This window comes from Anser brachyrhynchus (assembly GCF_964034855.1).
Source record: "Anser brachyrhynchus genome assembly, chromosome: 2".
Classification (NCBI taxonomy): domain Eukaryota; kingdom Metazoa; phylum Chordata; class Aves; order Anseriformes; family Anatidae; genus Anser; species Anser brachyrhynchus.
In genome coordinates, this window is record NC_137695.1 from 11,563,919 (window position 1) to 11,590,706 (window position 26,788).

General features: G+C 44.3%; 1 protein-coding gene and 1 long non-coding RNA gene across 6 annotated transcripts in view; both read right to left on the minus strand.

The window, feature by feature from the left end:
- The window catches only part of DIP2C (disco interacting protein 2 homolog C), a 317,372-nt gene that overhangs the window by 273,544 nt on the left and 17,040 nt on the right, over positions 1 to 26,788 (minus strand). The window lies entirely within an intron of this gene.
- Positions 1 to 26,788, minus strand: part of LOC308188831 — a 39,851-nt gene that overhangs the window by 12,705 nt on the left and 358 nt on the right. The window contains exon 2 of the long non-coding RNA XR_013945797.1: positions 1 to 26,033. This exon is cut by the window's left edge and continues 12,705 nt beyond it. This is a non-coding gene — a long non-coding RNA (uncharacterized lncRNA). The remainder of the gene's footprint in view (positions 26,034 to 26,788) is intronic.

The window sequence follows — 26,788 nt, forward strand, 5'->3', positions numbered from 1 at the left end:
GCGCAAGTGGGCACACATTCCTAGATTGGTAGATTAGAGATACAAGATTAGACCCTCTCGCCTCTCTCTGGAGTGGGGAAGAGAAGCAGGCTCACTCAGTGACAGACAAATCAATACCACATTTAGGCAAAAAGGGGAAAGCGGTGAGCTTACACTGGTAAGGAAGAAGATAAAAAATAAATGTAGCTAAATGTACACATTGTCTTTTTTTCCTCACATGCACCTAATCTGTAGAGATACTAGGTTTCCACAAACTTGGAAATCAAACTTTTAGAGATGGAAACCTGCCAGTACTCTAGAGCATACATAAAACAAGAGACAGTTGATATTTAATGGGATCACCTTGGTAACAGGTACAACACATGAATAAAAAACTACCCATATTTCTATTTCAGACCGGTTGTACTACTGCAATCTCTTTATACGGCTGCAGATTCTCCTGGTTTCTGAAGGGCCCTCCACATGGTGCCACAGACCAGCGTGGCCTGAAGAGGACACCGACTGGGACTCGGCCTTTAGCTGTCCCCTACATGAACACTTATATGGTCTAAGGACTCTCCCTGTGCCTCCCACAGCCTGCTGCATTTATTTCTGCTCCCTGCCCCACCTCAAGCGAAGTGGGGAGGAGGACGGCTGTCACCGCCACAGCAGCCTCCAGCCCAGCTGAGGCCTGACGCGGGCGGGCTGGGGAAAGCCTCGGAGGCCCCACAGCCAGGGGAAAGGCCTTGAGCAGGACCTGATGGTTTACCAGCACATCTCGAGGCCTTTCTTTCCACATCATTTGTAAAATCAAACCTAATACGGTGTCAAGTGCATAAAGAGAACAAACAGGAGAGGAAAAACAAAAAGCTCAAACACCTTCCCCTCATCTTTTGAGCCTATGATAATCCCAGACAGCGCTTAAACGGGCACGCTGTGAACTGAACTCACTCAGCACTGAGATGTAGGATGATGCCTTTCGTTCAGTAGGCCCTTCGACAGAAATCTTCCAATGTATTTTCTGCTTAGGTAACGTGTTGTCATTGCCATCAGCTAGCCACACCACTCAGAAAACCCCACTTCGCGTTTCGAATTCATACATCCTGCCAAAATGTATTTGAAGTGTAGGTGTGAGGAGACCAAAATATAACCTTATATATAAGGAAAGATGAAACAGGGAAAATGTGACTTAAACTGTGGAACATAATTAATCAGGTTTGTAAGAAAAAAAAAAAAAAAGAGAAAAAAATCAATACAATCAATTTTCCACAGAAATCTGGTTTACTTTATAAAAAACAAGTCTGCCAGACTTGCTCCTCCCCTTTGCCTTCAGATTTGCTACCAGCTATGGCTCCTAAAACTAATGAAATGACTAGAAGAGAAACGTCATGGCCTAAATACTTTTTATGGAGGAAGTAATATACAAAATCAAGCATGAGGTTGTCACCGTGTTCTCTCAGAGAAGCCCCAAGGAGCCTGCAATCCTTTACCACCTGGCTGGAGTGCCCCATTGCTACTGCTCACAAGAAAACCTCTGCCAAGTGCACGAGGGTTGCACCAGAACTGCAACAGTCCTTGCACAGCAGTGGAGACCCGACTGTGCTTCTGCCCGAGTTTCTTTGCTATAAAGAGGTCGTCTGGGATCTTTCATGCTGCCAAGCAGAGAGCCCAGTGCTGACAATGTGAGGACTTCTTCTGGACTAGTGGAGCCATTTTTCTGAGGGCAGCAGGTAGAAATACTAACATGTTTGTGAGTGCTGTCAGATTTAGTGACTGACGCCAGCTTAGTGCATCCACAGAAGAGGCAGAGCAACAACCGAATCACCGTGGTTCCACTCAATATAATCACCTGGATTAGACAATTCAGAAACTGTGCTTGTGCTGTCAGAGTTTTGATTTTCACTAATTGGAAAGGTTTATTGGTTACACACATCATGATACAGATCCTAACAACCTGACAAAGAAATTCACTTGATATTGTACACATCTTGCTTCAGACATTTTACCTTCACTTAGAGCAGCTGATATAAATCTAGGAGCACCTACAAAGTATGGGTATGAATCTCCCCACTCTGACAGGCAGAGCTTGAATTTAACATTTCCACAAGGATTTTCTTATTCCACCATGATCCTGAATAAACAGCTCTGTCAGAGCATTCTGCTATTAACTTCAGAAGGTAGCACGGACACTTTACCAACGAACAAGTTACCATATCTTCATCATCACAGCATCTGAGAAAAGCAGTCATTAGTGGAATTTCTACTAGCAATGTTATACTGAGCTAGTGAATGGAAAAAAATACCACAAACAAAAAAAGCCCTACTTCTGAAGGAAGTCCACAGCTCAGAAAGGAATTAAGACCAGGTTTATGAAGGCTTTCTGTCCATGGCCTTTTCCAAGAAAGCAATCTCTTTATGGAGTATGTGGATCCCGTTTATGTTCTACATTCATTGAGGATGCCATCTTCAGAAAGAAATGGTAGCTTCAGCAAGGTACAGCAACAGAAATCCAAGAGTTCATTCCGCCTGTCTGTTTTGATCTGCTTAGAGACCCTGTGATGCATGGGGTTTTGTCAATCTCAAGTTATTTTAAGTAGAAGCAGTGTACATTTTCCGTAAGAAAAAAAATCAAGAAAAAAAAAGTTGTGTATTTAATGACTAATTAAGGTAACAAACTGAAGGAATTTTCACACACCATTGGGCCAAGGGCCTTGTTCAGAACAATCCCTGAAATTTTTATTTATACTGATTAAAGAATTGTATTATCCTGTTAGAAAGTCTGTAATAGGAAGTCTGGGACTCTGCAAGTAATTGGTAATAGCTTCAACGCCAGCTAGTAAATAATGGACTTGGAGTTCTTCCTAACTGCTGTACCTCGTGCTACAAGGAAACCTCCCTGCTCATTTCTGAATCATTTGGGCAGAGCCACTGAACCCCCATCCTTTGGTAGCACTGGTACCAACAAAAGTGGCATGTGACAGTGCATATAACAGCTCGTTACTGATGTTAAGGAAAAGAAAGATTACAGACCCAAGTCATTATTACAGTCTCCTATTTACAGGAAAGGAAAGGGGGCTATTTCAGAGTTGCAGTGTGGTAGAACACCAGTATCACCCTTATTATTAGCTACACACACAGATTTGGCTTGGATTATTTCCATTTTCTCCTGTGACACTCAAATTGCCAGAGACTGAACCCACATCAGCACAGCTGGGGCTGCTGGGTGCTACCAGGAATACTCAAGTTCTAACAAGTGCTATCCATGTGGCGTTAGGACTTGATGTATTTCTTCACTTTAAAGACTTACTCACAGGGAAATAAAGGAAGGATTGCATTTTCAAATAAAACGTTAGTAATTACAGCACCATTGAGCTACATACACTGAAGTCCTGTAAACATGCTATTGCATTGTATGTATCTGGAAAAAGAACATATTCACAAGCTTTCTCCTCCTATTTTGCATAAAAAGTAAAATACCTATGGAATTCTAAAACTTTGCAAACTTATTTCAAGGCAAGTGAATTCAAGGTCCAATCTTATGTTTTAAGTATATTTTTAGAGGCAGAAAACTAGAACTGCAAAGTAAGCTAATTCATCACCACGCAATGTATGGAAAAAGATAATAAAAGGATGCAAACCACTCTGCAAAGCTATTCTCTGCCTCTTTGTTCTAGCATCCCAGCCCGGTCTTTATGGCTCATTACACAGTGTTTTACTCCAGTATCCACTAGGGTGGACTGGGAATCATCCAGCCACGGACAAGAACTCCAGAACTACCAAGGCAGTGCAAACAGTGGAGAGCACAAAAGGTACGCAGGACTACCACCTGCAACATTTGTTGTACACCTTCAAAGAGGTGCACAGACCAAAACACCTCTTGGAAGTAAGAGCTGCAGCCAACTCAAGAAGGGATGTAAAATGTGGACCAAGTAGGACTGAGGCATCTTTGCATCCCCTTGACTGGAGAAACCAGCTTTACAAAGGAGCTGCAATTTCAGATACACTGCTTTGTTAAATATATATATATATATTTATTGTTTAATCGATTAAGAACAGTATCTGTGGGGTAAGATATAACAAGCAATCAATATATAGGATTTCTGAATTCTTACTTAAGGTCAAATGTAAAAGCAATTTTGTCCCCCATACAACCACGTTGCATATGAAGGTAAATAGCTCTGGTTCTGCTCTCAGTTGCAGGGCTCACGCACCTACAAATGACGTGCTGTCATGCCACAGGCTTTGGGAAGTTTTTCTTGATTTGTTTGTACGGTTATTTCAACCAGCAAAGACAGCAGCATTCCCCTACAAGAGAGAGCAATATAAGCATATGCACAGGAAACAATGCTATGGTAATTGAGCCAGCTAAATGAAGTGCTTAATTTGTAAATGGACATGATGATATTTTGCAGGATGTACTCCAAAGGTTACCAGATCTTCGTTATGTTCAAACTCAAGTATCTGTTATACTTGTAATCACACACTAGAGTCACTTGTTTGCTTGACTGCACCAACAGCAAAGCTGTTAACTAAATTAAGAAGATGTAAAACAGCATAAAAAGCAATAGGAGGAGTGTGAGAAGAAAGCACTTTTTACCATTTCTGAATTACGAATGCATGCTGGTTTTTTTTGTTTGTTTGTTTGTTTGTTTGTTTTTACCATAAACAAAAATGAAATTCAGGTTAGAACCTAACCTTTTATTTATGGACTGATCTCTTGTTTTATTCACAAACGCTACTGTTTTTGAATAAAACAGTATGTTTTTGCAGTCATCAGACATAACCAAACTCACAATTGGACACTAACTTCAAGACACCGGTCTCTGTAACTTACACTACGTGTCAGTTTTGCTGAAGGAGTTAAGTTTCATTAAGGACCATAGCAATACCACACACAATCCGAAGGCCACAGAGATGAGGCAATCAGGAATTGTAATACTTTCCCTAAACACAAGGCAGAGGATTCCTCTGGCAAGCTTAAAATTAACTAAAATGGGACCGGCTTCACTCATCTGGTTTGTGGAGCACGGTCTCTTAGGAGCAGAAAGCTTGTTGTATCCTCTGCTGTTTTGTGAAAGCACCAAGTTTCCAGGGTGGGAAAATGGAGCACAGCCTTGAGAAAGGCTTCCCCTGCAGTAACACTTAAGCATTAACATACAATTCCCAGAGCTTTCATTCTGTCAGATAAGAAGTCATTATTAAATATTGTCAGCTATCTCTGTAGGAAATGCTAAAGAGTAAACTAATAACTCAGGTTCAGCCCGAAAATAAGGAACGGAATCATAGAGAGTAATTCAAATAATTGATTTCTCCTTACAGTGTAATGAGACATCAAAGCCAAGATTCATGAAGAGTTAGGAGGAAAATTAAGCTACATAACAAAGATAAGATACCTCTATGCATTCAGCAAGCAACTGGCACATTCCCTGTGCAGGGTCCTCATAAGCTGAGATCCTCCTCTGCTCCTGAGGGACAAGGCGCATCGCTGCTGCGTGTGACGAGGCAGTGAATGCTGCTGAGCACCAGAAAGGTGCCCACGTTCCCACTTTGCACACAGGGAAGGCAGGGGCAGAGCCACCTGTCACAGGCAGCCTGTAGCAGAAACTCAAACAGAGCTTTTCTACAGCCTAGGCTAACGTCCCGGGCACTGGAAAAAAAAAACCCTTCTTGTTAGGGAGGCCTGTTACAGTCGTAACAAATTCCTTGCATCGCATTATCTGGGGGTTAAGATCTCTGCATATTACAAGTCGCTTCAGTTTGTACTTCAGCCCCTTTGCCAGAACAGATTTATTTCCTAGCTAACACCAATTAACCCAGTTAAACAGAATTAAGCCATTATTTGGGGGAGAAAAAATCAAAAGAAAACAAAATGCCCTCGAGCATTTTCTTCTGGGATGGAGTCTTCCAAGGCAGAGATGCAGGATGCACCCGAGCATGACAGAATCGGAGGGAAGGAGGCCAAAACATTAGCCACAGCATGCTGATTTAGGAAGACAGGTTATGATAATTGCTTTTATACGGACCGCTGTGGCATAATACTATTTGAGACTAATGAGTGGAGATAAGATTCAACAATATCGGTTTCACCTGTTGCCCTGCCCCGGCTAAAACACGCATCTAGAATAAGCAGTCTCAAAATGCAACAAGCACCGAGGGGAAAAAAAAAAACAGCCTTGGAGGTCTGAAACGGACAAAAACAAGCTGCAGACAGAAAATTGATCTTCTGTCCTTCATCGGTTTGACTGAAGACAGAAATTGACTTCCTGCAAGTTATTAATTAAACTTACCGAGCAAAAATTAATCCTTTGCGTGTGGCTATCACATCTTTCTTTATTCAGAAGCCTGAAATCACGCTGGTGTAACTCACCTCACCCTCATTTCCTACGCCCTGGGAAGGGGGAGTACTGAAGCACTGCCCGCCCCAGCCCCAGCCATTAAGGGTGGCATCAATTATTGCTGCTATTCTTGCTTCTGGGCTAATTCCTCCCAGACGCAAGGTCCGGTTTTCTTAAAAGCAGCCATTCATTAAACAAATCCAGACAAAGCAAAAAGGACTTCATTCACGAGGTAAACACAAATAGAGCACAGACCAGCGCTCGGACTGCATCATCTCTAGTGAAATGAAGCAACAGCAGGAGCTTCGAAAAACAGGGGTGAAGGAGATGGCTCCTGAGGACTCGTCCTGGTGGCAGTCAGCGGGCTGAATGGCGCCACGCGTGGTGCTGGTCCCGCCAAGCCTCACCGGGTGCCTCGGGAGCAGCGGGGCTGCAGGCGGTGCTCAGGGGCCCTTCCCCAGCACGAGGGGCTCGGGGCCAGGGCACCTGCAGGGTAGGATGGGCAAGCCACCAGGGAAGGCTCACAGAAATGTCTAGAAAGAAACGGGCAGATTTTTCAGAGATGAAACTCAAAACCTCTGCGTCCTATACTACCTACGAAGATATCCGTAAGTCCCGCAGACTTAAGGCACCTGAGAGCAGTGTCACGTTCCCCTTTTGCCCAGGCACAGCTCCACGCATGCACCCTCCAAAGGATGGCGTGCCAATCACTCGTGCTTGCAAACACACTTCTCTTCTGCTGGCACAAGCCGGCTACATGCAGCCACCTTTTCCACGCATTGGTGAGTGCACAGACAGTTTAACAGCGTAAAAACACATCCCTGACATCAGAAAACAGACTGCAATAAAGCAAGGACTGAATAGAGCGATTATCTCAATATGTGGTTTTAATTACCTCTAACTCGTGGCAGTCTGTTCATCTGCAGCTTTCAGATGAGACCTTAAATATCCATACCCCGTGTGCCTGCCTTGGACAAAGAAGATAGCTTGGGGCTTTCTGGAAAAAACACAGATTCCTGCCTCGTTGTCCTTGGCTGCCACAGTCCTCCGAGGTGGCTGCAATTCAGCAAAGCAATAGGCTCGCAGCCTGGGAATTAGGATGGAAATTGTTATATGAATGCAAATATCCTTCTAGATCTTTTCTTTAAGTGTCAGCAAAAAAAAAAAAAAATTTCCACAGAATCCTGCCAAAAAGCACCTGTCTAGCCACCAGCCCTTAAAAGTGGAACGAGGCTGTAATTAAATCACTAACTGATAGGAAAAAAAGAAAAAAGAAAATCTGACTGGAGCAGCCAAAAAGACCTAATTTAAGACAAAGCAGCTCGAATGACTGTGTAACCATTTAAAGCAAAATCTATCTGAAAAGCAACCAAAGGAATAAAACATAGATAGTAGAACTGAAAATGGATCCAGGGGAATTATGAAATTTGTTTATTTAACAAAAACACAAAATTACATTCTTGTTGGCTCTTTGTAGGGCTTCCTAAGAGGACTGCCCCCCGCTCCTTCTGTGTGGCGGCCACAACCCGGCCCTTAAAGCCTCACCACGACCCCAATCAATTTTTATGGGAAGTGGCAGCTTCCAAATTGCATTTATGGCATCTCCTTACTTGGTGTACAACACACAGTCCGTAAGCCATTCCATGCTTTTAAGAACATCAATTCCGAAGCAAGAGGTTTAAATGCTGTGGGTAATACTGCACTGTTGTTTTTAAACATGTGAATCAGGTATTTTAAGCTACTGGTAAGGCTCTGCTGTAGCTTACAGTCAAAATGGGATGGAACAAGACAGTGTATCCGAAATCCTTTAATTTTTACCAAGATGTCATTTCCTGTCAGAGCTTCCACAAACACATCCCACCTACCTACCACATTTGCAGAAGCCCAAATCCTTCGCCCTCACCCAGAGCCGAGGCCAAGGCCCTGTCCCAGGCCACAGCACGAGGATTAGGACGGGCGCGAAGTAAGCCCATTACTTAAAGCCGAAAGAAAAACCACTTTTAATTACCGGCTTTAGCTGCGGGAAGAGGCAGGCCTGTACCACCGTTAGGGGACACTGGCCCAAAGACAGGCTCGGCCCTACAGCGGCGACGCCGGGGTGATCGGGACAAGAGCTGAGCTGCGGCGTGCCACAGGTGGGGCAGGGACGGGGACAGGGATGGGGACAGGGCATGGCTCAGCCCTGGTCACAGGCCGTAGGTGAGGAAACCAACTGCAGGTACCTGCTAACAGCAGCCCCAGCTCCATGGAAATAAATCCTCAGTTCTGTACTAGGAGCCAACTCCATTTCCTTCGCGCCGGGAGAAGGATTGCCGTGCCGTTTCGTTTGGGATTTTTAGTCACACACCAGGAAATAACACCGGAGAAGGTGGGGGGGGAAAGGGGCACAAACAGCCGTAAGCGGTTCTAAATAAATAACAGCGCTGAATAAAATGCTAGCAGCCGGTGAAGTGAGAGGGTAAGAGCAGCGGGCAAAGACACGGGCTCCAGAGCGCGTGCCCAGCCTGACGGTAACCGAAAAGTTTGTTTAGGAGCGAAGTGGCAAACACGGCGAGCTCCCGTCCTGCTCTGACAGGGAAAGAAGGCTTATCTTGTTTTGGCTAAAATGCTTTCTTCAAAGGATAAGCAAATTCCCAGCACATCATTAAGCCCTCTGCCACAGTTTCCATGAAGAAAGTCGGCAAACAATAGAAACATCCTACAAACTTCACTTGGCGGTAATAAGTGCAGTACAGAAATCGTTTCTTCATGTTAAGTACAAAACACCGGCAGGGCATTTCGAACAGGACCAGTAGCCAAACACAGTACTTAGCACCTGCCACTTTACCAGCTATCTTTATTTAACTGGGCAAGCCATTCGATTCAATAGACAGTTGTGAAATCCTAATAACTTTTGTGACTGGCATACGTATCTCTCTATTTTATCACATTTTAGGGTTATAATTTTGAGATATATATATTTTTTTTGCCATAATTTTGCTGGAATAGAAGCTTTAGGTTTTTTGTTTGTTCGTTTTTAAAAAAGCAACACTGCTCGAAATTGAAGAAAAAAATCAGATCTACACCCCCCAGTTCCAAGACAAGGCAACGAGCACCTCCCTCCCTCCACAACTGCAACCTGCTGTGCCTGCTCCGCAGGCACTTCCATAGCCAAATACCCACCCGCTCCCGTTTTTAGCTAAGGCTGCAGCTGGTCTCCGAGAGGTTCTAAATTAAGGCAGGAATGCAGCACAAAATGCGTGCGCGTGGATTCAGAGCCCCCCACACCCACTGCTGCGCATCTCCAGAGAAACCAAAGGACAGTACAGCAAGGGATGGAGAAAGGGGCACTCGTGCTACATGACACTGATCTTAGAAAACAACTGCTACATGTGTTCCACAAGTTAACTAGGCTGCCTTGGCAACGCTCGATCATCTTTGATTGGTAAGAAACCTGGAATATTAAATAAAATAAATAAATAAAATTAATAATAAATAAAGTGTACGCTAAATTACAGCTCAGGTTCTTTCACGGAGCAGTAACATCTTAGAGGAGTTCAAGAGAGCACAACTGGAGACTGCAAATGGTGTTGCTAATTGTAAATAAATTGAAATAAAATAGAATGGTCTTTTAAAAGGCTGTCTCAGAGAGAAGTGGAACAATGTTCAGAAACAGGCCAAATCTACCTTTGAACGTCTTTGCATGCCGGGATTTACAGATCAGATCCGTGCTTGCGTACTGTATGGGAGGACAAACCCAGCGACCAGCACCCAGCTTCTGCACTGCTTGTGAGCTCTCAGTTTTCTTTCTCAGTCATGGGAGTAAAACGAAGCCTCCCGAACCTAACATGTACAGGCTGTGCAGTTCCTGCAGCACACGCCGTGGACGTCTGCCTTCTCACACTTCCAACACACGCAGAACACGGAGCAGTGCGTGGCCTTAACGTGATGGGAGATGGAGCAAAGCATTGTGCAAGCCACCCACCAACTGACCGTGTGTCACAGCCAGGGCGCATGATCCCATTTGCCTTTGCCAGATGCTAACCTCCCTGTTCGCGTGCCTTCCACTCATCCATTTCTCTTCCCCTCTTGCTCCCGTTGCTGCCAACGTGCCCCAACCTCGCCAGCAGCTCGGCCGCCCCTGCTGCCCGCCGCACAGCGCTGGCCAGCTCAGCAGAGCCTTGCCGCTAGCAGGGCCAAGCACCGACCCAGCCGATCCAGCAGTGGCCCGTGCAGAGCAGCCCAGCAAATTCTCAGCTCCAGGAACGTGTACTGGAACGCTGCAGCTCAAATACCACATTTTAAAGCTTTTTATTTCACGATTAAACCTGGGTAGGCACACTCTGGTGTTATTCATTCAGCATATATCCCAATCACCATTTATTTCTCTGCATATACAAACTGGTGATAGATTGTAAGAGTCTGGTCCTTTTTTTTAAAAAAAAATCCTATTAAAAAACTAACAGTGAAAAATTCCCAACTTACTAAGCCATTCTACAGTCTGACTACATCATTTTGAGATATACAGATTTAATGACGTTACTTGGAACTAAAACTAACTGGTATGTTATTGTGTGTTTACAGAAAATAGAGGAATTAGAAATCTAGTAGTACAGGTTAATCAAACTGTCAACAAACCTTCTTTGCTGCATAGCACCATCCATACAGCAATCTGCAAAAATGCATTACAGAGCATTTAACAAGCCAAATAAATTCAGCAGATTTTGTTTTATAAACCACTCTCCAGTAAATAAAGCACTGCTGCCTGTAAGGCACTACAACATTATTTGTCAGGACAAGAGGGAAGAAAGTCTCCGCAGTAACATCAGAGATGGCGCTTTGATTGGGATGCTGCCGCACGTGTTGATTGGGGCACAGACTGGGGCAGATCCCAGACCTCACCAGCAAAGCCCCAAGTTCCTGGTGTGGGATGAGAGGACCAGGAGCGCCAGTAGAACATCCCTCGTTGCACCCACGGTCTGAGCGCAGACACCAGGCTGCTGCAGATCACTGCTGGGGCACAGCTCGCAGGCGACGGGACCAGTCAGATCTAGGTGGGTATTTCAAAAGAGCTTTTTACTGGCTTTCTCCTAATGAAGTTGTATGGAAAAACTCAAATTCCTTTCAGAACAGAGGGAGCAGGAACTCAGCAGGTTAAGACTGGCCCCAGTCACACATCTGCTCACTTCCACGACCCAAAATGTCTTCTACCAGCATTTACAGCTTAAAATTAAGAAAACAGAAGATTGCGACAGCCTGGTGTCAAAAGCTGCCTCCTCCAAGGCGTTTCAAAGACGTGCAAATCCTTACAGCCACTACAGTGCACCTCTTCCTGACCCACACCAACAACCGCCCCTGGAACCGGGGCCTGCAAGGCTTGTCCCACAGAGGGGACGCTGATATTCTCTAAATGGGGGTTCAAAGACATTGCTGCAGTCCCACAGGCTGCTTTTATACCCTCTCCGGTCTTGTTCAGATGGCTTCCTGACAAAACCGCAGTACTAAGCACTGAGTGGGCCGCGGATCAGAGTGCGGTGGCAGTTTTTCATGCAGAAAATGCACGATGCGCTGATCCAACACGCTGAGCTGAGTAGATCCCCGTCCTCTAAGGTAACTTAGATTATTAGCTTAAATGAAACTTTACCCTCAAGGCAATAGGCTCGCATTCAGATAATAACATAGGACCTGGCTCAAGCGCCATTGCGATCAGTGGAAAGATTCAGAAACGTTTCCAAAGGCTTTGGGCTGAGCTCGTGGAATTCCCCACGCCAGTGCAGCCTGCTCATCGCCCACCAACAACCTGGGGGGAGGAAAGCAGAAAGAAGGGACTACAAAGCACTCAGATGGCATCGCGGGGATTCAGTCCCAGCAGCCTGTCATCTGGGCCGCACAGCGCTGAGTACGTGTCCTCTGCTTGGTCTGTGCAAAAAGCAAGCGTTTCTGCAGTCCTTACCTGGATTTACAGAGAACGGGAAGGGCACCTCCATCTAATGTCAGGCACTTTATTACCAAAACACACAAATTCATACCTCTCACATACAAACCTAACGCCGCTTTCAAAGTTTGGCTCCACAAAACTGTGCAAATCTCTTCTCCTGAAAGTCGGTGACACCTGGCAACATCACATCACAAGAAACCTTGTCCCAAACCCACTAATATATATATATATATATAATTCTACCTACGCTCTACATAAATTGGAATTAAATGTATGCATCTTATAGGATGAATTACAACATATTAAGAAGAGTGGCTTAATCTGTTCAACATTGTTGCATTCTCACCTTAAAAAAGTGTGAAGTGGAAGGCACCATCCTAAACACCCATTTCTTCACTGGAATTATCTACTGCTCCAACAAAAGTACCACCCAGAGACCTAAGCAGGCATGCTGCATTCTGCGCCTTCTGCAGCAAAAAGAAGGCAGAACGGAAAACAAAAAAACATTGAAAATGTGTTACTAGAATAAGACATCATTGAAACCCAATGCATGGGATTTACTGAACAGTATGACATTTTTCTCTCTGTGCTGTAACACAGAAATACTTTATTTTCCCCAAAGCTTAATCTTTTCCCTTTGTCAGATTTAGATTCATTTTTTTTCCTTGGTAGCTTACCTGAGTTTAAATTTGAAATGTGCTAACCAAATATTGTCTTAGATCTTAATCTTTTAATCTACACCACTCAATAACAATGATGGGGTAGCGGGGATACAATTTGGGCAGATTTTCTCCGCTAGAGTCTTGCAGAACTAGATTCCTAAATGCCGAGAGATTTATCATTTTGTATCAGATGCTTCTCTCTTCCCGCATCCTATACATTTCTGAGGCACCAAGGACACACTGAAGGAGAAGTGGAAAATTTCATGGAAACGAAAATTTAGTTGCCATGCAGGGGGCTCTTCTGATGTCTCTGGTGAACAGTGAGCTACGGTGGTATCCCAAACACCTAATCCAAAGAAAAAGTTTTCAAGATGGATTATTTTCTCAGCAATGCATTTCAGGCACAGCCTATGTTTTGTCTTGGTTTTTTGCTTCTGAAAAAAAAAATCGATTTAGGGATCAAAAAACTTCCAGTCTTTCAAAAGATTAAATTCACTCTGCAGACTCGAAATTACAATATCACGGGTTACTAAACAGTAAGCCACTGTTTGCTGGCTACACCAACAGCATACAAAAAAGGCCCACTGCCACTTTGTAAGAGCACATCTCACCGTGAAGCCACACATGCAGCATACAGCATTTTCAGGATGCTTGCCTGGTTTGAAAACAAACCATAAAATCAATCTGTATGACCTCAGACCTCCTGAGCACAGGCTCCAGAACGTCATGCTGCCATTTCTCAGTTTGGGTGGTATATTTTCAATATTATTTGAGAACAAAAGTAAGCAGGTTTCTTCACTAAGAACGTGTGATGACATTGGCATGGCATTTTTCCCATAGTGTCATCACTATCGCATTTTCCTCTTGTCATAATAAATAATAATAATAATAATAATAGTAATAATAATAATAATACCAGTAATACAGGTGATTGTGCCTGTTAGAATTTGGTTGGCAGTTTATAATGTCAGAAAGACTCCCGTTCCTTCACCTGATGCCATCTGATAAAGCCCCACAGATGTCATTCCAGTGTAACCTGAGGTTTTCCTCTAATAATTCAGGCTATGATTAGGAAAAAAAGCAGTTGACCTATGTTAAAGATTCTGTATCTAAATGTGTAATAATGTAATCTTCATGTGAACGTGCACTATTTCCGTGCACTTCAAAACAGGCTTTTTACTTAGCCACAATATCGGGGAAAATTGTCCTTGCATAGAGCGTCTACCGTTAGAAAAACAAACCGATCTTTTAGAGAGGACAAGATATTATTTCAAAGGAGTATAGCAGAAGAATCAACAGATCTGAGTGGGACTTTGGAAACAGGGTAAGGTCTCACTGTCACGGACCTGCAACTTGCAGAATTAAACGTATCAGGAGAGCAAGAAGTGGGGCTGAAGAGGACTTCACAGTGAGTTCTTCATTAGTCCTGACCGCATCTTAGAATTGGTCTGAACAGTCATCGAGTTTCTTCAATATATTAGCATGTGTTTATACGATTTAAAGGATGTGCAACTGTGGCATTTTCAGGATCTCTTCTGATTAAGGTCATTTTGGGAAACATTCACAAGGGAGAGGAATCAGATGAGCTCTGGAGTTAAAGCACACCATAAGGCAACTAAAGTCTACCCTAGAATGGAGATATTCTGTTGAAGTTTGAGAGATTTTCCTTCAGAATAATCTTCAGATAATATCATCTTTTTAAGATGACTGCCGGCCTGACTGTCTGCTCTCAAACCGCGTCGGTGCTCCCGCAGCATCCAAAGCTACAAGGGCATTCTTTCAGCTGGTTAACACCGAAACGTGGGCACAGAGGGAGGCTTCTTCAAAGGAAAACAGCTGTATCGATAAAAAATAGTTGGGAACAAGAACCAATTTTCTCAACACAATTCTCTTTAAGCTGAAAGGGGAGCAATCCCTCCAGCTGAACAGGTGCTGCCGGGATTGCGGGCAGACAGGGAGCAGTTCGCCCCTGCTTCCAGCCAGCCCGCCGGCACAGCACCGGGAGCTGCCAGGGTAGGGCTTGGACTAGTGGGACGTGGAAGCCAAGAAGCTTCCCGGACATAGCTGCAGCTGGGAGGATGAATCCCTCAGCATCAAGCCTGATAGCAAACGGGAAACACACCTTCTCTGGTGAGCGGTGCCAGGGCACAGAGGGGCAGACGAGCCCGGCCTGTGCTTCTTAAACAGCTTTGCTTTGTTTAAAGCTTTCTTTCCTACATGTGAGAAACTAACACATAAAAAAGGCCGTAAATAGCTGTTCAAGGCATTAACTCTTTTCTCCCCTGCTGTCTTTAAAAGCAGTGCAAACTATAAACTACCCCATAAATGTACTCTGAGCTTCCTGTGACAGCTTCGGTGTCAGCCCCAGCCTTGCACAATGAAACAGTTTTCGCTTCCCATTCCCATATTGCCCACGGATCTAACCTCAAGTGCAACCCATTTGGCAAGTTTGCTCTTTTATGAAGTCCCTGTTCCTATTATCTCAACGTGACTCATTTTATGGTATTGAGTATGGCACACGGCATGCGAAATGGCTCTTGCCCATGCAGCACCTCCATTTGCCTTTACAGTTACAGGCAGGAAATCCTGCCAGGCTACATCCCTATTCTAAACAGTGCACTTTCTTGCACAGACAGTGTAGAAGATATGTTTATGGCACGTTAATTACAATGCTACCTTTTAATTAATGCTTCCCTCCTCCCTACAAAAGACTCTGCACTCACAACTGCCCGTACGTATTTATGTAGCACAACTGCACGTTATATCCACAGCATTTCAAAGATTACGGCTAAAAAAAAAAAAAAAACCAGTATTAACATAAGCAGTCATGCAACACAAAAAAGAAGAGCTACATATTACTTAACAAACATCAAGATCACAAGGACCTGGCCAAAAAGCATGTCACACCAACAAGTAACAGCTGGAGCTTCTACTGCAGAGCTCTGCCTTGCCTTTTTTTGTTTCTCTGTACATACGTATCTAGCACCTTCCAAAATCATCTTAGCGAGACCTTCGAATCAAGTAACACCATCAGTTGTATCACTGCTCAAGTGCTGTTATTGTTCCTTTCGCTACCCTTGCATTGACATCACCCAATCTGCCCGCTAAGAGCCATGTTCTGGGGGAAGCCCTGCTGCTCCTTTCTTACAGGCAAGGCCACAGGAGCGGAACAGCATCGGCAGCCTTCTGAGGGGGCAATCAGCAACCAGCAGCCAGGCGCTGCCAGATTTTTATAGATCTAGCAATTTTAAATAAAGCAAAAAAAAAGGAAAAACAGATTTGCAAGCCTTGGTCTTCAAGCACAGTAGCAGATGTTTACTGTAACTTCTTTCTCCGAAATCTGGCAGTCCCACTTCCCTAAGTCTCCACAGCCATCAGGAGCCTGGAGCACAAATATAGAACAAGTGAGCAGAGGGAGACATGCCGCTGGTGTTAATGTATGCGTCTTCCAACACAAACGCATTATAATTCTGGCCGTGTGGTAAGGCGGCGAAGAAAAATATCTCTTGAATAATAATCCATTTAGTGACATTCTCACATTGGTTTGCTTTTGTGATTTAGGCATTTTTTTTTTAAGTTGGTAAAAAAATTGATAGTGACACAAGTAACAATTTGTTCTCCATGTCCTACAAAAAATTCTGGCATTTTGTTAAATGAACATTCACTTTTCTAGATGAACTTGAGGTTTAGTAATATCCATATTCGAGCACCAGAGAAGGCTGTTGCATTTGAACCACACTTCTGCTGCATCCATCATGGTGCGCCCAGCACCCTGCATGCCTTCCAGGCTGCTAGTGAGAAACTTCAGTGCAAGCAGCAGTAAAAGCAGCAAGGTTCACATCAATTCCTCTCTGTTATTACCCAGCAAACTGCTGGGATAGAACCCCGGCTCCATCAGAATGGATGGAGCTTGGCCTTGGCTTTGGCTGGGTTCGCTCCGAAGTTTCAGGCAGGGAGAAATTTAGCCTAAAAATCTTGTCTGAAAGGGTGACAGTGTATTTTCATCTGTTCTTTCCACTGGTGTCTGAGCCTTGCATTCTCCAAAAGCAAGGATGCTCCCTAGAGCATAAACATTATATAATTCAAAAATACAGTTCAAGTTTCCCCATACTTCTCTATTCTTCAAGCAAAATCCACAGATGTGAACCAGGTAAAATATCTGAAGGTCGAACTGATTTTTACAAAACACTTTAAGCCAACTGAGTCACAGAAGGTGCATGAGATCAGTAAGACATACAAAGCTGATTATAACCTTCCAAAAAGCCTCAAAACTTTAGGCTGGGTGACACGAACATAGCGTTTCACACTGTAAGCAACTTCCCAGCGATGTAGGCCAGTTTACTTTTGCGCTATGAAGGGATTTTTGCAGCTCTAGCTACAAGTAACTGCAGTGGTTATTTAGGATGCACACAACTTCTACTTCTAGAAGGCACCATGCGAGATCAAGAACGTCTCGCTGCTGCTAGCAAGCAACATCAAACACAGCTCCCCGGACACCTTTTGCAGAAAACTGCCCGGTTTTGTTTTGAGGACGGGATGAAATTATTTGTAGCATTGTCATATAAAGCATCTGTGAAGCCAGTTAAAACACATACTCAAAAAAAAACAAACCAAAGCAAAAACAAACAAACAAAAAGTCATTAAGAGCCTAGGAAAAATGAGAATTTACTCGAGTTATTCTCTGAGCAACACAGTGGGAGCCAGATTTTCCAGTAACAGCTCCTCAGTATTTCCTGGTATTTCTCTCCTAGGTTAAGCAGCTTCACCTACCAATCAAATATGAATGAAACCTTTGTCTTTTGGGGAAAAGGATGCAGAAACAGTAACTTAACAGAAGTATTTTTGTATCATCCAACATAAATATTTAATCACGTCCATTGTTCTCCCAGTCAAGCATTTCTGAAGACATTTTCAATACTCCACTTAAGATGGAAAATGGGTACAGGTGTTCCAGTTTCTCTGTAAGGAACTTCCCTCTGTGGATGGCCAAGGCGTGCTTTTAAGGTGGCAGGCTTCCATGTTAATGAAATGCAAATTTCACCTCAAATAAAATCCATGATAAATGGTCCAGAGTTAATGGCAGTACACCCTCATTCCTTGAGCAAACTTCTGCTCCTGTTCAGGCGTCCTTCTCATGGCTGGTTGCAGCCAGATGACTCCAGGACCATTAGGGACCTCTGACCTGCCCTGCTTGTGGAGCCTGCACTGTGTCCAAAATGCCCCAAACACATTCAGTTTTGGGGTTGCTTTCTGAGAGGAAACTGACAAAATGGATGTGTGTGTTGGTAAAATTGTTTTCTTTAGGATTTTCTTTAACTGAAAAGTTTGAGAAAAAAACAAGCAGATTCAAATCTTTCCTGAGTCATTAACTCTGACTAATTTAAAGGCAAGTCAAATGAATGCCAGCTTATCCCAAATCTTTAAGGGTTGCTCCTTTAGAAGCTGCTGAAGCATCAGCTAGCAGATGCAACAGGTATGGAAATTCCCCGGCCAGTGCCCAGGGTGTCGGCAGAATGCAGCTCCAAAAAATGCAGGAGTGTCTTTGATGCTTTCTGCATCACCCCACCACCTTTTCATCTTGGGGCTATCGGTGGGGTTAGGACACAGCTAAATTTACCTTGTGGATATGCCCTAAGCAGTAATCTATACAGGAAAGGAAAATAGTAAAGTGGAAGGCAGAAGGCATATTTAGCACTGTAAGATTTTGAAGACGTACCGAAACAGGAAGGAGCTGGTAGAAAGCTGTGTCACAGCAGCTCTTTACAGAGCTAACCCAATGGAAAACACTGTTGCCCACAAGAAGCCTGGAAAACATGAATGTTGATAATTTTTTCCTTCCATATTTCTGGCCTGATACTCTGCGGCACTGCTTCCTGCAACACAATGCACCACTCATTCCCGAAGACAAACACTGTCCACTGAAAACTCCCACGTAGCAGGAGCACTCCTCTGCAAGACTTCACCAACGTAACAACGAGGTTTGGGATTGTGTCCTCTGGCCACCCTGGGTCTAGGTACTTTAAGGCCACTTAACTCCTTGCTCTTCCAGCATCAGAGCCAGCCTACGGTTTTTATTTCGGCTAGAGAAGCATACACGGATGCTGCTAGGAGCTACCGAGAAACATGAAGCGACTGCCAGGGTACGCTCTGCTGCTAAAGGTGCCGCTGGGCCAAAGGCATTTGGTAGCGTTGCAGCATCTTTGTATAGCCAGGATCAATGTTTGCCAGTTCATGCACGTAGATGTGGCACGAGGTTATGCACAGATGCGGCACGATACCAGCAAAACGCCTGAGAGGCAACCACACCCAGCTGGCGTTGGGGACACGAAAAGAAAAATCAAAGATACACTTAGGGGATGCTCAGCTTGTCACTCAGCCAAACACAAAACACACATGAATTTTTGGCAGGACGCAGCTCATTATTGACTTTATTTATCATTTTACAGAGCATACTGTAACAGTTCATAAAAGGAAAACAAACATCCAGAATATCTGAAACCACACATCAATAATAAAACCCCGAAACGGCAGCTCGCAGAATTACACTCCACTAGGCACACTGGTGCAGTGAGGGGCCCCCATTCAGAAGGTGAAAGAGACCCAAAAATAGATTTGTCTATGGAGAGGTTCAACGTGAGCAACTGGAGCTAGATTAATACAGCAAAGTCATGTAACTCCAGGATAAGAATGGAAAACAGACACATTTTTCCGCTGCTTTTTTTTTTTTTTTTTGAAGTCAAGCAGAAAAGATCCGTCAATCCCAACACGTACACGTGGCAGACAACACCGAACAATTCCGTGCTGTTGTCCATGCTCCCCAAAGAACCCCGGCACTGCAACTGCACTGCCCTAGGGTGAACGAACAGAGCACAAGCTGCGTTTGATGTGACAGTCATGTTTTGATTTAAAAATCATCATTATACAGGACAACTTTTAAGCATGCTTAAATAATGTCTCTGCTATGGGTGAATGTTAGCTCATTTTATTGAATCATGTCAGCTAAGAGGCAGAAGAAACAGCATGTGGTAAAACCAATTCTCTCTCAGGAAAACTCCAAATCTATCTTCTAAAACTGCACTTGCCACTTCCACTTTGGTGTTACTGAAAATAGAGCAAAAATCAAAATGCTGGCCCCTACGTAGTTTCAGAAATTACAAACTTACTTCGCTACAGTAGCTGGGATCCAGTTATACTGAAGCAAAGTGGCAGCCACCTCACTTCTTTTAGTTTAAAACGGGGTACAAACTAAGAAGAATGCATCAGTGCTATGAGGCAGGAGAAATTATGTCCACAAATATTAATATTATCAAACCTTAGTTGAAAAAAATATTCTAAATAATTCCTCAAAGCTGAAATTACTGCACCTTTCTATGACAGGAGTTCTGTTATTTACTAATAACCTTGGTTACAGTTATTTCGTTTAAAACTGTTGTGAGCGAGACTTCACACCTCCCTGACGGCAAGCATGAACTATTAGTCACGTCTCTTTCTCCATGCCTTCCCCTGGCGTACTTTCGCCCTTTTAGAGGTAAGTATACGAGCAGTCCGATAGCCAGGTGAGGTACCTGAACGAAAGTCTTATCCCCCAAAAAAGAAGCCGTAATAGAAAGACCCGTATGTCTAAGAGTGCTTGTGCATCTCTACCAGTGACGCATTGGATAGCCCAGGGTGAATGCATTAGGGCCCAGAATCAAGAGTTTCCTGATTTTAATAACCTCCTAAATCAAAGTACATCCCTGTGCACTGGTCATTCCCCTAAAAGCCTTAAAACAGGAGAGGTTTAAACTTCAAACCGTGCAGATACTGTGACAGAACTTCTCTTGGCACTCTGAAATGAGCGCAACAATCAGATGGGTGTAAAGAAACGCAGGAATGAATGCAACAGAACAGCCCTTTCTTCATACGCACAGCATTTATTTGGTTTGGAAATTAGGCCCAAGGACCTGTAGTTACAATTGCAATTTTTCTTTGACTCCAGACACGTATTCAGTTGTGTATTGTCTCATAATTTGTACTCTAATAATCCCCAGTTTGCTCGGTATTTTGCAAATAGTATCGCAACAGTTGAATTGCCTTAAGCTTTTTGTGATTTTTTTTTTTCCAACATGACAATTTTGAACTACCCCCAAGGGTCTGGCTGGCTCAATTTTTACTGCAAGCTATCTTCGTGCTTTAATAACAAATTCTAAATCCTAATGAAATTGAAAAATACAGTAAGAACGTGCAAGAAGCTGGATTAAAGGGACTTACTTTATGTATTTTCAGAGACATGACAAGGGAGAAAAACGGGAAAGACAAATCAGAAAGAGGAGACAGCATTTTTTAATCAATACTTTTCCATACCCCACACTTCTCCCCCATATTCCCAAGCTTTTTGAAGTCACCATGCCACATACAAACATCAAATTGTAGTTTCCACAAAAGAGTACCCACTGAAGTCACAAATAGCTTGCTTTTGGTTCGACAGCTTACACTGCTTAAAACTGACAAGATTTGGTTAAGAAGGGCCATTTGCTTACTGCTCTGAGATGTTCTGGCTTAAAACTGCGATGTTTTAACATCATGATGCAACCTAAAGCAATAGTTCAGAAACTGCATGGTGGATCCAGTGATGACATCAGCTGGTGGGGAAAAAAAAAAAAAAAAAGGCAAGGAAAGAAGAGAGAAAAAAAAAGAACATTTGACAAAAATAAATATTGTCAAAACTTAGAACAAAGTTTTATTAGCACCTCTGCTTAAAAGCAAACACTTTTGATCTGGAAACTGTTTTGCTGTCAGTTCTGTTTTCTTCCTCCTGCTTCTCGCTGCCAGCCTCTTCCCAGCAGGAAGCCGTGGCCATCTTCACGCCAAGCCGCCAGCTCCGCAGGCTCCCGGGCTCTGAGCTGGCACCAGGCAGCGCTCGGCAGAGACGCAGCAACAGCGAGGTTCCCTTCGTGCAACAGAAGGTGCGAATGCCGGCACCCGAACCCCCCGCATCTCAAGGCAATGCTCAATTTATCCCTGTCCTGTCCTTTTGTCAGAGAGAACTCCTGGCACATGTGTGCTCTGTTGACATACCCGTTAGGGGAGAAGAATGGCAAGGGTCCCAGCAAAGCCCCCCACGTGGGACAGCATCCAGGCTTGCCCACGTTCTTCAACTGACTTTCTTTTCATTGGGAAAAGCTCCGTTTTTAAGGCCTTTGTTGTCTTCTCTGAAACAAACATTTTCATTCACGGCTGAGACACCCAAGCTGTCTGTGCTGGGGGACACAACAGGGCCAGGGCACGGGGTCAGACCCTGCCCCACAATTGTGTTCAGCACTCGGCGCTCTCCTTGACACAGTTCTGGCCCACGGCGGCCAGCACTGCCCCAGATAATGCCCAGACACGGCTCAGGGGACAGCACGTCCCGCAGGCTGCTCACAGCAGGCCACTGCTCACAGCAGGCCGTCTGGCTATGACCAGATGCTGCAAAGAGGTCTGGGGCCGCGCGCGGGAGCCAGGCTGTGCCACTCGGGCACGGGACCGGGGAGCAGCCCCCGGTGCTGGCTGACCGCCTTTCTCAGTGCCGGGCTGATCGATGAGGGCTCAGAGCTTCAGGAGCTGCTTTTGTCTTATACAAAATAAATACACAGCCTACGCAGGAGATTGATTGGAAATTGTGGAGGAAGAGGTCTCAGGAATTACTCAGTCAGGCATATATCACTGATGTACCTCACGCAAACTTGAGCTCTGGAATAGAAATCAGCTGCTGTATGGGTAAACTGTTACCTGATTTCTGGATACTGGTCCTTTATAGCTGGCTGAGGTGGACAATTCCTCAAAAGCAGATGACAAGGCTCTCTGCGAGATGCTACCTGTATCAGCTGCCTGCAGACAGGTCTGTCTGAACTGCTTTTCATCCCCTCCAGCATGCTCCAAACCCAGACGGTGGTTTGTTGTTGTTATTTTGTTTTGTTTTTGTTTTTTATTAACAGAACAACAACTAAAAGCTATGAGAACTCTAAATGGTCCTGAGCCATGAAAGGCTTGTGTTAAACTACCATGACTAAATCTGCATGATCAACCATGGTTTTTTTCTCGTATTATATCCAGCATGAAAAATCACCCCCTCGATGAGGTTAACCTAGAGATGGGCTTTAAAATCTCTGTAGTACGGAAGGGGAGACTCAAATGAGCATCTCTGAACACCACGCCAAACGTTCCCAATTCAGCCGCAACTGTTTTGGTAACGCTATTTGCAGAGGCATGCGTTCATTCCAGCTGGGATTCAGCTGCCACCACTCCCCTCTGAGTGCAGCCACAAAAGCCGCTGTCCCCACGGCAGAGGTGGCAGAAGTCAGTGCATGCCACCAGGTCCTTCAAATCTCAGGCCAGGATATTAATCACGGTATTAATTAACGTACAACGCCGGGAATTCATGCGGCGGGGCAGCAGAACGCATCTGTGGGCGCCCCAGCTTTGCTGACAAGCGCAGGGAGCGTGCGGGCGGCTGGGGGCGATGCCGCCCCGAGGGATTCCCAGCGGAGCAGCACAACGTGTCTGAAGGTAAACTGAGCCTCTGGTGCTGAAGAACAGATGCTTGCTGCCTCCTTATTAAAATGTTCCAACTTTGTGTTTTTCCTGTTGTCCACTGGAGGTTATTACTGTTTTTCCTTCGTTGTCTGTGCCAGATATAAAAAAGGGCAGGAGGGAATAAAAAGAACCATGTGTTTCCAAGACTGTAGTTCCTGCCTCTTGAATGAATGTTTTAAAAAGTTTCAGTTCCATCCAGAACGCTATTTGTCCAGCTTTAAGAGCAGGAACATTTAGTCCAATAAAAGAAAAAATTTAAAGGACCGTCAGGCTTGTTACTCTTTAGGACTTCTCTTGCAGTGTACAGCATTACAGTATTATCATCAAACATTGTTTAGATGATTTAAAAAAACATGAATAAAATTATTCCAGATGTGAAAGTCCTTGAGGCTGGAGAACTCAATACCATGTCAATAGTGGAGAGATCACGGGGCTTAACGCTGCACAAGCAGGTTTTGTGTCCACTTCAGTTTACTTCTTCTACAATTTTTTGGGTACCCTTTCTTTTTGACATCCCTTCTGGTTCTGTAATCCAACCCTATTCAGCGGAGTCCTTAACCACACAAGCCCTAAGTCTGTGCCCACTTCCAGCCGCATGTTTCAGTTCTAACCGACCTAAATATGACTTAAACCCACCATAAAAACATTTCCATGCAGCTACGTTTGTACCTACACACTACTACAAAAAATAACATAAACTATCGTTGCCCAACGTCACAACAGTACTCTGAGATAAATTCCTTCTCTGTGAATGTCGCTCTGCAATTTCCAGTCCCGTCGGTTTTTCACAGGCCCGTGCACAACACAATGCCCCAGAGCCTTGTAACAGGAGGTAAGGAAAAGTGTAAGCTCCTGCTCTTGGCTTTAAGTGCTAGCACGGTGCTCCCACAGTAGTGATTGCATTTCCTAAAGTGTAATGGAGTCCAACTCCAATACACCAGGTTACGTTAACCTCAGCTCTGTCAATACTACATAAATTCGCGTCCAAAACCAATAGTTTTTTAAGAAGCCACGCACAGCTTGGTTTCCTAAACAGCAGAGCACCTTCTGTGACCTGCGGATGAATCACAGCTAGAGAACACCGGGCTGGGAACAAAGCCCAGCTCTTCCCAGCACAGGAAAGGACGGCTAGCCGTCCAGCAGGCACTGCAGGTCACCCCCAGGTTACCAGGCCTGTAACTGGGAGAGCCTTTCGTACGTGTGTGTGATCAGCAGAAATCAGGATTTTTTTCTAACCTAAACAAAAACCTCAAACGAAACAGCAATCGACCTATGATTTCCTGAAAGATCTCAGTGTAAATAAATCATTGCTCACGTCCAGAGCCACGGACATGCTGCTATCTATACGCTGAACCACCTATGCACATGTTGGTGGAGGCATGACTTGAAGGGCACGTGTTCTCCTGGAGATGCTGCAGGAGAAACGGCTCCAGGTGTTGGTAAATGGAGCTGCCGTCTGTGCAGCCACTGCTTCAGGTGGTAAAAACGCTGCAGCCTTGCTACCGATTTTGCCTGTGCTAAGGCCCTGAAAAGCTAACACTGCTTCTGTCCCTGCCACGAGGCTTGGGAAGTGCGAGCGTGTGCGTGCAGCAACCGCCCCGAGGCCGGAGGAAGGGATCCTGCCCAGGAGCAGCGTTCACCTCCCGGACGGTTCAGCCTTGCCCAACGCTGTGCAGAAGTCTTTGAGCCAGCTTTGGATTTCAAAGCTCTTTTACTTGCATCCAAAGACTTTCTGAATATTATGTCCCTGTCTGCCAAATTGAACTTCCCTCTCTCATTATTTTCCCCCACCAATTATACGGGTCTGAATTTGCTCCAGTTTTAAATTCGGTTCAGTGAGAGCCCAAGCATTTTGTAACAAAATGCCCCTACAGAGATCACCAGATACTGCAATTGGAAAGGCACAACGTGTTAAAATAAGCCTCAAGATATATACAATGGGGTTTTACTTTATTCACTGTGTATTTTGATATACCAAGGGTTATTACAGTTAATTGTTCTGAGCCAAAAGACATTGTTGTAAACTCAGCAACAGCATGTAATTCACTTCATGTGACTGAGCAGGAACGTACACCCCACAAAACTAGCTGGAATCAAGATATTTGTTAAGTCAGTTTCACAACAAAAGCACTGGTGATTCATTAGAAAGGGTGTGAGCCACTATAAAAGCCAAAACACCACTGAGAAGAAATAAACAGAACAGGATTAAAATTATCTTCTTGTGCCAGACAGTTGAGACCGAGCATCACAAAACCCCACATATTCTGCCTTCGTTTCAAAGGCCTCCTAGTGACAGTGAGCCGCCCTGCGTCCTTCCTGACCTCAGCAGTTATTCCAGGAATTGGAGGCATGGTGGGGAAGGGGCTCGCACATCTGATCCGCAACGCGGGGGAAAAATCTGTGACTCAGGATGTGGGGAACTTGCGCGTGCCCAGCGCTCCGGGAGCTGCTCCTGCAGATAACATGCCCTTAAGTGGGAAGGTTTCTTCACTGAGGAGTCAGCCCGTGAGTTTCTTCCTTCCCCATCCTCTCTGCATGCGTATTCCTTTACATCGGTAAGCCTACCTGCACCGACTTACACACTGCCTGTAGAAATAAGGAGGTCAGTATTGTACCTGGTTTTTACAATTTAAAAAGCAACTTCCTTACAAAATAAAAAAATAATAAATTAAAAAAATAAGTAAACCATTGCCTCAAGAGATGTTTCTACACCTTACTTGTTAGGTTCTGTAATGTATCCCATATAACTGAGCTACTGGCTTTTGTATGGCATACACAGGCCTTGTCCAGTTCTGGTTTTATGCCTCAATTTTAGTTATTCCATCACACAGAGTCACTTCTCACCCTCTTCACACCTTAGTGGTGGGTACAAACAAGAAGATGGTACCACTCCTTTCACTGCACAACCCCAAAGTTTCTTTTGCTATTCAGAGCAAATTCAGAGTAAGTGTGGGATATTACAAGAGGGCCAAGCTCCTTGGAGCTGCTACATTTTCATACAGATTAATGAAGCAAAACAAAGCAGCAGGAAAACAGTGATGCTTCAGGCCAAGTTCAGTAGATCACAGGTATGATGAAGACAATAACACAATGGATGGTAAAAGGAAAATGAAAATAAAAATGCAAAACACATTATAATCACTTTCTGTGATCCTGAACGGAATCTTTTATTTCATACGTTAATGAGAAGAGAAGAGAAGAGAAGAGAAGAGAAGAGAAGAGAAGAGAAGAGAAGAGAAGAGAAGAGAAGAGAAGAGAAGAGAAGAGAAGAGAAGAGAAGAGAAGAGAAGAGAAGAGAAGAGAAGAGAAGAGAAGAGAAGAGAAGAGAAGAGAAGAGAAGA